We start from the raw sequence: 11,988 nt of genomic DNA, 5'->3' as shown, positions 1-11,988 counted from the left end.
CTGAAATACACATGGAAAGTTTTCACTACTGAGACTCCTTCTTCCAGTCTCTTAGAAGTCAGCAAAACCATTGTCTCCTCATCTGATCCCCACTGCAGTTACTTTTTTCCTCTTTATTATAAGACAAATTATATTTATTGTATAGTTGGCTACACTAGCATTGTGCTTACAACAAGACACTCTATAAACCTTCAATACTGAGGTTCTCTAAGAATTTATTTAGCCTCCCCTTCAGAAGTCCCACTACTCTCATCAAATTGGCCAAAAAGAAGAACTCCCCATTTATTTGCAGATTCACTAGAACGCTGCCATGACATCAAGACAGTGTTAGTAAAAAGCAATACGGAGAAATTATTAACAGGTTATACAGACCTGTGCCAACTGCAAAATGGAGTTAACATGGGCAGATACCCACTGTCCCTCTCTTGTTCTGTCCAGGCATATTTCTCACCCCACAGCTGACTTCCATTGAAATGAAGCCTCAAGGAAAATATTTGATTTTGTCTTTACTCTTAATATGACTTATAGGAGAATGAATTATAATTGCCCTCATCGCTTTTAAGATTTCATTAAGAAATAATTCTGCATGCTCCCCTGGAAAATACTGTTGTTCTTAATTCACATCTTTTATCTAAGGTTGCACAACAGAACTACTTTACAGAACATTCGCTTACAAACACCCTCAGCGCCACCATAAAAGTCATATCCTGAGATATTGTCATCTTGTTACAGAACTGAAGACAGAGTCAAAAATGACTTAGTGGCTATTTTAAAAGGCTTTTCTTTAACAGCACCCTTAAAGGCATTTCCTGGTATTGTCTTTCGAAAGCTATATCAACTGTTCATTGTTCACCAGGGCTTAACTGACAGCATCATATTTCAGCGCACCCAAATTTGAGTGCTGCCTTCCATTTTTAGTGATACTTAGGCTTCAAAATGTTAACATATATAGTTTTAAAAACTGGAATTTCAACTTTTAAATCTCTTTGAAATTGTTTCTGTGGAGCACTACAGAGTAAAAAAATCATAAATCCATCTTGAAGAACACACGACCTGTTTCCAAGGATCAGCAACCTCGCACAGTATTTTAGCAAATTTACTTCGTTTCTCCCAGTTCCATGCTACATCTTCATGCACATGTATTTTTCCTCCACAAATACCTCCTCCAGCATCTATTTAGCTAGAAAAGCATCTTTACAAATGTCAGGTAATGCATTCATGCTTTTTAACTATTAAACTCTATTTCAATTTCAATGCATGCATTTGAGGATCATGTTTGCTTTAAAAATTTCATGAGGGATATCAAGTTACTCACAACAATGGGAGCATGACTTAAAAATTACACAGTAGGCTACTTGGACTTCTGTGGACTGCAAGCTTAGTTTTAATTTACTTTCTCTTATCACAAAGTTAGTGTAAGCAAGAAATACATCGCCGTTAATATAATCAAAATCTCTCAGGATATGCATACACAACCGGAATACTTTTCAGTGACTTGGACTGAAATAATTTTCTTAATTACTAGGCATTAAATAAATGCACAAAACTCTCACAGTGCACAATAGTCAAAATAATTTGAAAATCTGTCCATACCTCTTATGTTTTTCATTCCTAAGATGTTACAGATATTTTCTCCTCTTTTCCTGTACCCTTTTTTTCCCCTGCTTCGAGGAACATATACCTACTAGTTTATGATAACAGTATTACATCTCTCAGAAAGTAATTCAGCCATTTTCTGCAGAAAGCCCAAGAGTAGTTATGTATTTCTTCTTTCAATACCCAGTTTTTCTGCTGCTTAGTTCTAGAGAACACTAGCTTACTATCTAATTATGGAATTATTCCATATCCATTCATATCATTCATAGTACTTCTCTCTGCCTACAAGCATCACCTTAACGTATGTATACTATCATGTTCTAGATGCATAGCTTGATCCGTAATATAACCTCTGTTTGCTTTGTCACAAATTGTCTTTTTTAAAAAGACAGAGAATTCTCTCATTAGCAGGACTTTTTTTCTTTTAACAACCTGTTCTTAAAAAAACTTCACTACATTCATCACACTTAAGGATATTTATTAGATATCTATTAGATAGATATCTAGGGATATCTATCTACTCTTCAATAGTTCCACATGATACATTTTCTTGTTCCTTTTGTTTTGTTGTTCTTATTTGCTTGTTTAGATTTATGTCTTGATTATTATTATTTTGCTATGTATAAGGAACCCATTCTACTTCAATTAGCAATCAGCACTTACAAAACATTGTATGTAATATGGTAGACCATGTGTTGTGCAGACTAAAAACACAGCAGGAAAAAAAATGAAAAAAGAGATAGTGGTAGAAAGTTTCTCCAAGTGCCCTCAAGATAACCTACAGTACATGCAAAAATGTTAAGAACCACCCACACTTAATTCTTGACAAAAATGCAATTAGATTAGAAGGAAATATTCAAATAAGCAGTGAGAGAGATCCTGCAAGCTAGGCATTCTATTTATCTGCCCTTAACACTGACATGTTTCTGTCTTGCTTTTTTGTCCTTACTGCAACTTGAACCCAACTGATTTCTGTATTAACTGTAGACAAGAAAAAAATCCAAGAAAAAATAAATTTCCCTGCAAAAAATGTATAAGACATTGTACCAGGAGAAATCAGCTTCAGTATCAACCAACAGAGCTGTAAATTGTTTACACAAGAAAAAAAAAAAAGAACGTACTATTAAATGAAGAACAGTTTTTGAGGAAAAAGAAAGTGTAGTATCAGATAGTTATGATCATGCATCTAACTGGTTTAAGACAGAATCTACTCTGGTGGGTTCTTACAATGGGTAAAAATTGTGCAAGAGAAGTGTGTCGCTCTTTACTTATCCTTGGGATCCAAAAATGAGGAATGCACTAAGTCTATCTGTACAGAAGAGAATTCCTCAAGCAGCAGATCCCACAGATGTCTCAATCTTTCTTCTGAAATATGCCCTGAATTCAAGTCCCAAGTGAAGCTTAGGCACACAAACTCACACTGTTCCTCCTTTTCATGGGAGTCTAAGAAATCAGTTGGAAATAGTGCGCACAACCTTGCTGAAAGCAGATTACTACTAAATAAACCTTTGGAGCCAATTTGTAAACAGCCAGAAACATGCAGCCAGTTTTCTGTAAACAGCTGAGTCATGCACAGGCGGAGGACAGCAGTCTTCTGCAGGAGGTTTTGGTTGATATTTAACAGAGTTACCTTTTAAACCAGCCAGTACTCACAGGTATTATCATTGCAATTTGATTGCATAAACCAAAAAACACTTCAAAAAATTAGCCACAGCCTGTGCTGATCTAGTGACACAAAGACTGATGGGACAGAATAAATCAGAGGGAAAGTCAGCCATTCTCCTAAAATATGACAGGTCGATTTATACCCAAGTTCATCCTCAGCCCTCATGGAAAAAAATTATTTCACCTTGAGTTTACTCAGAGCAACAGACTTAAGTGCAAATGCCTTGCTTGTTTGCTTCTTTCTGCTTTACACAAGCCCTCCATTAACATACTTCAAGAAGGAATTAAACTGATCATGCGAATGACTTCCCTGACCTCCAAGAGCTTGAAAGATTTGAAACTCGTATTTACTCAAAGAAAGAGAACATATTTTATCCAAAGTAATTCTTCTTATTTTGTTGGGGTTTCTAACTTTTTAAAAATTTTACTCATTTTTTTTATTACAAAGTGAATGCATCATATCACACCCACAGGAATTCTGTTTAACCAACTCAGTCTTTTAATCTTACCTCTTCAACTGTACCTTAAATATAAACTAAATTACTGTAAAACAGTGCCACAAAAATAAACACTTAACGAATTGTTCACAATTCAGGTTCAGACTGCTCCTGCAAATTGCTTGGTGTAGCTTTTCTATCTCCTGAGAACTTTTAGCTTGAACAGCAATATAAAAATGAAAATTGTTGACAAAATGAATACATTTATATGTTTTCTATACATTTTTTTTTCCCTTGCAGAGAAAAATTACCTACTATCTGCTCTTCTCTGTTTTGCTGATATAAACCAAAGGTGACACTGCAGGATTCGATACTCTGAGATTTTGAATGTTCATTTTCAGGCTTTACAAAAAATATCCCAGAGCCTATTTCACTATTTTTATTTTATAGTAACCATGACTATTATTTGTAGCATAACCTAAGACAATACAAAGCTTAAAATAGTCCTCCTAACTCTCCCCTTTTTTAAAGAATGAAAAAAGAATTGTCTTCCAAAAACTTAAAGACTACTAAAGAAAATGGAAGATATCTAAACAGAAAAGCTTAAGCATAACACAATCCTATTACTAGTGCAAATTTCTTAGAAACTTCAGTCAAGTGTGAACCTAAAAGGAGGAGGTAAGTACTTTCAAATACCTCCAAGCAAGAGGGTAAGACTGGTTAACGTATTTAGGGCACCTTGATATCTGTGATTAACATGCAAAAATGTTAGGAATTTTGTTTTGGCATGAATTCTGAAAACAATTTCACAAACCTAAATTTAAAAGATTTCTATGGAACTACAGATTTATTTCTCAGAGTTCAACCTATAATTCATCTTAACATTATCTTACATCAATTGTAAATTCAAAGGATGTGATATCACAAAGAAAAAAAAAATCATAGATTAGGTCATTTTTGACTATTCTTAAACAGAAAGAAAACTGGATATCTGGATTATTACTGGTCAAGCTAATGACTGATTTTTTAATTTATGAAATACTAAGGTCATGCTTACTGTAATAAAACAGCATTAGAAGAATGCTACAGCTAATACAAACATACCTGAATGTTTACAAAACATTTTATATCTGAAAACCACAGAAGTAATCTTTGTTCTTATTACCAGCAGTTGGATGCAGTAAACATAATGGTGGGCCAACGGGAGAGGCAGAAAGCAGGCTACACCTACTTTCTCTAGGTTTTCATGTTTGCATAGTTGGCAGGATGTTCTCCACATATGCCAAGGAACTAATCAAGGAGCACATTTAGCAGTTTTTACTGTGGATTGGCAACTACTGAACGTCATCTTTGGCAGGAAGAGTTTGGTAATTTTTGTCAAATTCATGTAAACATTAGATATTCCCAAACCTCACCAGCATTAACAGCTAAACCTTTACAGTAGGATATTATTAATATGAGAGATATCAAAGAGAGATGCACTGGAAGGGGAGAATTTTGAGGGACTCGACAGAATTAATCTCTGAATTGAAGTGATATTTGATTACAGCAACTTCCTGTATTTATTTTGAAAACAAACAAGCCTACAAACGTAAGTAAAAAATTCTAACTAGCCTAATGCTCTGTCTTTAGATATTGAAATTGCCAGCAACAAATTTTACTGTAAGCAAACAGAGAGAACTTTCATCTTACATCAGTCCAGGGGGAAAATACACAGAGAATAACAAACTGAAAAGTTTGTAGCACAAATCACTCTTTTCATTGAACAGTTATGGAACAAGGAAGGATGCAATATGAACTTTTTAAAATCACAAAGATTCTTTGGAACGGTACTTCATTAAGCTACTAGCAGTATACCAGTGGTAAGTTATTTTCTACAAGATTCTTTTCCAGCTTTAATTATAATTTTACGATTACACAATAAGTATAAGATATCATGGTCTTTTGTCTAAAACTGATAGCATCTTTCTCATCTCAAAATAAGTGTTCATTGTTTCAACTTCCTCGAGGGAAATGGCATTTTCTTACCCTGACATGTCATATTAGAAGATGTAACATTACAGCTCATCCAAATTACTACAAGTTATCTAATTTTCCTCATCAACTTCCTCATCAACTTCAGCTCATCAACTGAAGGTAGCCTAAAGATGTGAGTTTAAAAAAAAAAAAAAAAAAAAAAAATGCATATGCATCACGATTTGTTCTCTGCAGGTGGGCAGATCTAGTGAGGTTACATGCCTAACTAAAGAAAAGGAATCCCCTCTGCAGCACAACTGAACTCCTGCCAGTGAGGAGCTGCTGCTGCCATTGCCTTCAGCACGGCAGTGGCTCTGGCACACCAAGAGTGGGGTTGAAAGCATCAGAGTCATCACACCGTGCAGTTACAAAAATTGTCCATAGAGAGCAATTTTATAGAGGACTGGAAAAAAAAAATCTCAAGAAGCTGGAGGAAAGATTTCCTGATATTTGCACCTTTTGTATCAAAGCTAACTTAAAGTTCATATACAGTCAGTGCTGATAGCATGCTTTTAAAAGGATTCTATTCCTTGTTCAACACTGTTAGACTTAATTTATTGTTAATTTCTGCAATATATGTCTATATAAAGCAGAGAATTCTTTCTGACGTGACAGTAAACATATGATGAAACCTTACTTGTCAGTGAATATCGGCTTGTAATTACAGTTTAATATGGGACATTGGATAAGAGAAAAACAATATTTAAACAATCTAAAAATTTGTTGTAGTAAAATAGTATCTAATTAGTGTAAAACTAATAAAAAGTCTAGTAGTTTTGATTTGCTTCAAGGGTATAGATTCAAACTCTGTAACAAATGTTGATTTAAACGTTTGACTGGAATGTTCTCACATCTCCCCACACCATTTCCCATTCATGTCCCGAGGAGTATTTTCAGCTGTTACTAGCTTAACAAGAACACTGTGAATGCATACTACTCTGTAATCGATGCATAAAAAAAAAAAAAATAAAAATACATGTAATATTTCCAAGATAATTTCATTTACCCCTGCAACGACCTTTGCTTTGAAGATTATACTCTCTCTTATTTTTACTTGTCAAGAAATTGTCTTAAGGTATGATGGTGGTACAATACTAATATTGCCTTAAAGTGGACATACTAAAAGAGCAGCAAGAAAGCGCTATGAAAGAATTATTAAACATTGCATCTTGAAACCTATACGGTATATATAAAGTCCTACACATCCTACTCCTTCAAATGTTTTGTCTCCTTTCCCCTCCTTGTGCAATGATCCCCAAGAGGGGTAAGTATAACATAGAGTTGTTAATGTTTTGGAGATCTTACTGTTGCATTATGGCCTATGCTGACAATCACTTTGCTGATTGTTATCTCCTCCAGGAGAAGTGTAACAGTGAAGTTCTCTTTCTCCTTTCTAAGATCTTTGTACATTTCTGATGTATTTTCTAACACAGCTCTCATCACTGGTTTACAATTCCACGTCACTACCAATTTATTGTATATAGTACATTTCAGGTAGCTCTCTGTTATTCTCTTTGCAGTCCCCAGCAGTGGTCTTGCCCAGCTTCCAGGTCTGTTGTGACCATGGGAACACTTTGTAGGACTGGGGCCTCTAGTATAGTTTTTAAGATTACCACTGCTAATCCCTGCCCATTCTCTGCTTCACATTTTATTACAGGGTAAAAGATAGTCCATGCTACATAGAAGAACGTCATGATATTAGTACCAATTATTAAACTACATACACCCATAATGCAACACAGAAGACAAACTCATGTCCAAAATCTGGATCCTAAGTACAAAGAGAATCAAAATCTATTGGCCATGATTTCATTGACCAAAAAATTAAAATTTGACAAATGAAAGCATGCGACGCTCTTCCTAACAAATAAAAGATCAGTAACAGCATCTCAAAATGCTCACAAAGTATTTCAGTATTCAGTAAAATTTCAGAAGTATTTGTGAAACCATAAAAAGCTAACTGCAACAAGTTCTATCTTGACAGTAGGAAAGCACAACAAATGCATATTCAACAATTGCTATTAGGACTACAGCACCACCTAGCGTGTTCTGGTACAGCTCCTTCAAGAATACTTTTAACTTGTGTTTCACCTTAGAAATTGAAATCCAGATTTTCTGGATTTCTTTTTTCTTTTTTTCCACAATTCTTTTGATTTGTATTGTACAATTACAGTTGGAATTTCATTACTTTCATGGATTTTGACTCCATAAGAATGTCATCAGAGGAAGTGTTGCATATTGCTACGCTATTGTGTGCTCAGCTGCAAATTGAGGACTTACCCTGTTACATAATGAAAAGAGCCAATAGAACTTTTTCTCCTCCAAATCTCTTTTAAGTCAGTAAACATAATTTCCTCTACACTCTTTGAAGGAGGAACTGTGTAGGAACACAGCAGTATGACCAGCTGCCCTCATAACCCCTAAATTTGGGCTTTTCTCATTCCCAAATTTTTCATAAAGTAGATTAACACCTACTTTATATTTACCTTGAGCATGCTGAGAAACTATGGAATAAACCCAGTATTTGAGCAATAAAGTATATGTTGGGGTTTTTTTTGTGTTTATCCCAGCTAATCTTAGGCATAGCTTGATAATGATACCTGATATGCTCCCTTTTATATCTCTTTCTCTGATAGCAATGCTTATACAAGAGGGGACAGTGGCTAATTTCAACAGGTAAGTTAGGTTATTTATTTACTTACTTATCAATAAGGAAGAACAGAACTAAAATTTAAGAGGAAGAAGAAACAACGAATTAAACAGGACTGAGTTTTTACTTGTGAAGTCACAGTTCAGTTGTATCATTCAGCTACTTAGAGATCTGAAATGGATGCATTGGTATGTGTTTCTTATTTGTTTTCCATGAGAAAGAATGACCAGGAGGACTGGGAAACTGCAATCTTATGAAGTATTCCACAACATATTTGTAGATTTAAATATAATTAAATATATTTAACAATTTACAAGTTGTAACAATTGAAATCCAGCTTGTAAATTCCAGTTTCAAATTGTGTAAGCTCATCCTTGTCACTGCAAAAGCGGAGTTTGCATAATTACACACAATTTTCTTTTCACTGCATTCCTGTCTCATACAGTGAACTTACTGATGAACATAAATGCTTCTCAGAAATAATTGTTTCTTCTTCTGTTCTTTAGATACAACTTTTCTGTATGTTATTTAAACTCAATGCTGAAGATAAAGATAGTCAGGTTTCTCAGCTATGATTTCAGCCATGGAGAAAGGAGGAGAAAAAAAAAAAAAAAAAAAAAAAAGGCAGTTGTAGCAGCTACCTATCTTTCTACAATCTTAGCACGATCAGCTGGTCCAGGAATTAACAACCCTTCCCAACTGATAAGCTATGAGTGGGCTGTAATGACTGTAAGAGTCTGCTTTCCCTCAGTAGTAAATTGTTCCCTATGATAAAAGGTTTCAAATATTTAACTCACATGAGACAACCTGATTGAGTAGCCCAACAAAGACGACATTTCCCATGGGAAGCAATGCAGTCTTCTTTCAGTTTACTGCATCACTTCTGCACTTATCTTCAATGCCTCTGAACAAATTTCTCCAGGGATAACCTACAAAGGAATCAAAGATTCCATTTCCTCTGTCTACTGTAATTTACTTCATCACAAAAATTCAAAGCTGAAGTTCTACAGCTTTCTCAAGAATGAACACATCATTTACTAAATATTAAACTAATAAAACCCAAGGATAGTCCAAGTATGTAAGAGCAAAACTGCAGACCTGACCATAATTACATTTATCACAATCTGTTCTACCTTACTAATATCTTTATTTGCACTGCTTGTTCATTTTTTTTTTTAATTTTTCATGACCACACGTCATGATTAATTTTTCATAAAAGTCATTCAGGATGATTATTCCACCAGCACTTTTTTTCCCTCTTTTTTTAATACATTGGCAAACTTATGCAAACATCAGACAAACCAGAATATTCTTAACAACAGGAATGCAGAATGAGAACCCCATCTCTGGAAGTGCTTAAAACCAAGCTAAATGGGGCTTTGTGCAACCTGATCTAGTAGGAGGCATCTGTCTTGGGGGGGGGGGAAAAATGTTGAACCTGGATGGTCTTACTACACAAACTTTATATTATTCTATAATAGTTCAAAGAATTCAGATTTTAAAGTGTTCAATGTAGAAGTGATCAATTAACAATCACAGTCTATCTGTACAGAATATGAGAGTCTCCAAAATCTATTTGGACTAATATGTTAAAATACAAGGGAATGCACTTCCAAAGATTTCTGTTTCTTAAATAAATAAATTAAATTGGTGGGGGAGGGGAAGACTGGAATTCACTTGTTATTTTAAGAAAATAAGGGCATCTATGCTGTTATAAAATATAGCAGTACTTTTTCAAAAAAATAGTATCAGAGACATTAATAGTATTAAGTATATAAAAACATATTTTATTTCATTTCTATCAAGATTCTAATCAAATTAAGGGCTTAGAGTAAGGAATTGACTGAAGTGAATACTAAGGTTAAAGAAGGCTCAGAAGCTGATGATCTGTAACTTAGAAATCAAGAGAACATATTTTGTTGGATTATGCAAAGCAGAAGTTGTTGAGGGCTATGGAGGGTGAATGGACAAAAAAAAGCCAGTTACGTTCACTTGTAAATCTTCATTTAAATTATTGTATCTTTAGATATGTGTTGGTATAAAAGAGTTGAACAAGACCTTATCCATATCATACACTAGCACATTTTTATACTGATTACAGAAATATCTGACTTGTGACAAGGCAACAAGTAAAGGAGAGAAATGAATAAGCCAAAGTAAACCAAAGTAAAGGCAGAAAAAATTTACAGTCAGAATTAAAACTAGCACTGTTTTTTATCTTGAATAAATGAGATATATACACACACAATAACCTCTCAGGAACATAATCACCAACAAAAAGACACAAGACAAATACAAACAGACATGAAGTGCAAGATAACATTTAGAGCAATCTGTGATATTGTGAGGATGAAATATTCTCTTCAGATAAAACAAAATCATATCCTCCAAGGAAACAGGCCTTCCTATTTATATGTCTTCATCTGGCATGAAATCAATTTTTTTTTTCCCCATGGAATTGTGAGTACAAAGACTGCTTGACAGCTCAGAAACTTGGCAATACTTAACGGTAGTATGTTACAGTGGCATATTTTAAGAACAGCTAAAGCCCCAATTTTTCTTCAGTTGTATTCAGTAAAGATAAATTAACCATGAAGTGTAAAAATTTTTTGTGAGCCTCTTTTTGTTGAAAGATGTGTCTGGTCTTTGAATTTCAACCTAACAATCCAAGAAAAACAAAGAGAAACTGTATACCATTCTGGTATACTACTGAAAATATTCAAATAAAAATGAATATAAACGAACTTTTCTGCCCTAAAAATTCTTCAGTTCTTCACAATTTTAAGGGTCATCTTCTGGAAAGACGATAAGTCTGTTCTGCACTGCAATACAATTACCACATTGCAGAAATTTACACTCAAAGACTACTATGTTTGTCCAGTAATTATTCAATATAATATTTTCTGTTCATTACTTTTAGTTATTAATATGATTTTCTCATTTTCTATAAGAATTTATGTATATGAATCTCCCAGATAAATTTAACAGACATGCAATAACATGCGTATTTTCCTTCTGCACAAAAATTCCATCAAGACCAATTCACCTATAAGTTCACCAACCCCAAATTTACCACCATCTGAGATGAGAGGAAAGCTTTTTGAGGATGACATAAATAAAAAAAACTCTTAGAATTTCTGTTGTCAGAGAAAAGTTGTCAGAGGAAGTCGCCTGAAGTAAATACCTATTATAAATGCTATGGGCCTTATTTTCTTTTCACATGTGAGATGAAGCAAAGCAAGAAAAGGAAAACTAGAAGTAAAAGGTAGAAGTAAAATTCTGTCATACATTTCCTTATAATAACAAACTGTTCCGTCTAGAGGCCTTAAAATGACACTACACGATTTTTTTTATCCTAAGCATTTTCCTTTTCAGAACCAGGATCTTGTTGATGTCTTCGTTTAATAAAATTTGAGTTTTCACTTATATTACTAGTTGATCTAACACAGATGAATATACGAGACTGTCTCCTATGTACAGGCAAGGAGAACAAGATGGTAGGAGAGGAATGAATAGCTTGTGGGTAGTATTTGAATTCCTTCCTTACAGATGTCTATCCTTCTCGCATATTCATATGCATGTCTTATGATTTTCCTTCTTGGAAGTTGAAAGTGTGCCTAGTTG

This window comes from Tetrao urogallus (genome assembly GCF_951394365.1).
Source record: "Tetrao urogallus genome assembly, chromosome: 4".
Taxonomy (NCBI): Eukaryota; Metazoa; Chordata; class Aves; order Galliformes; family Phasianidae; genus Tetrao; species Tetrao urogallus.
This window is presented reverse-complemented; position numbering follows the sequence as displayed.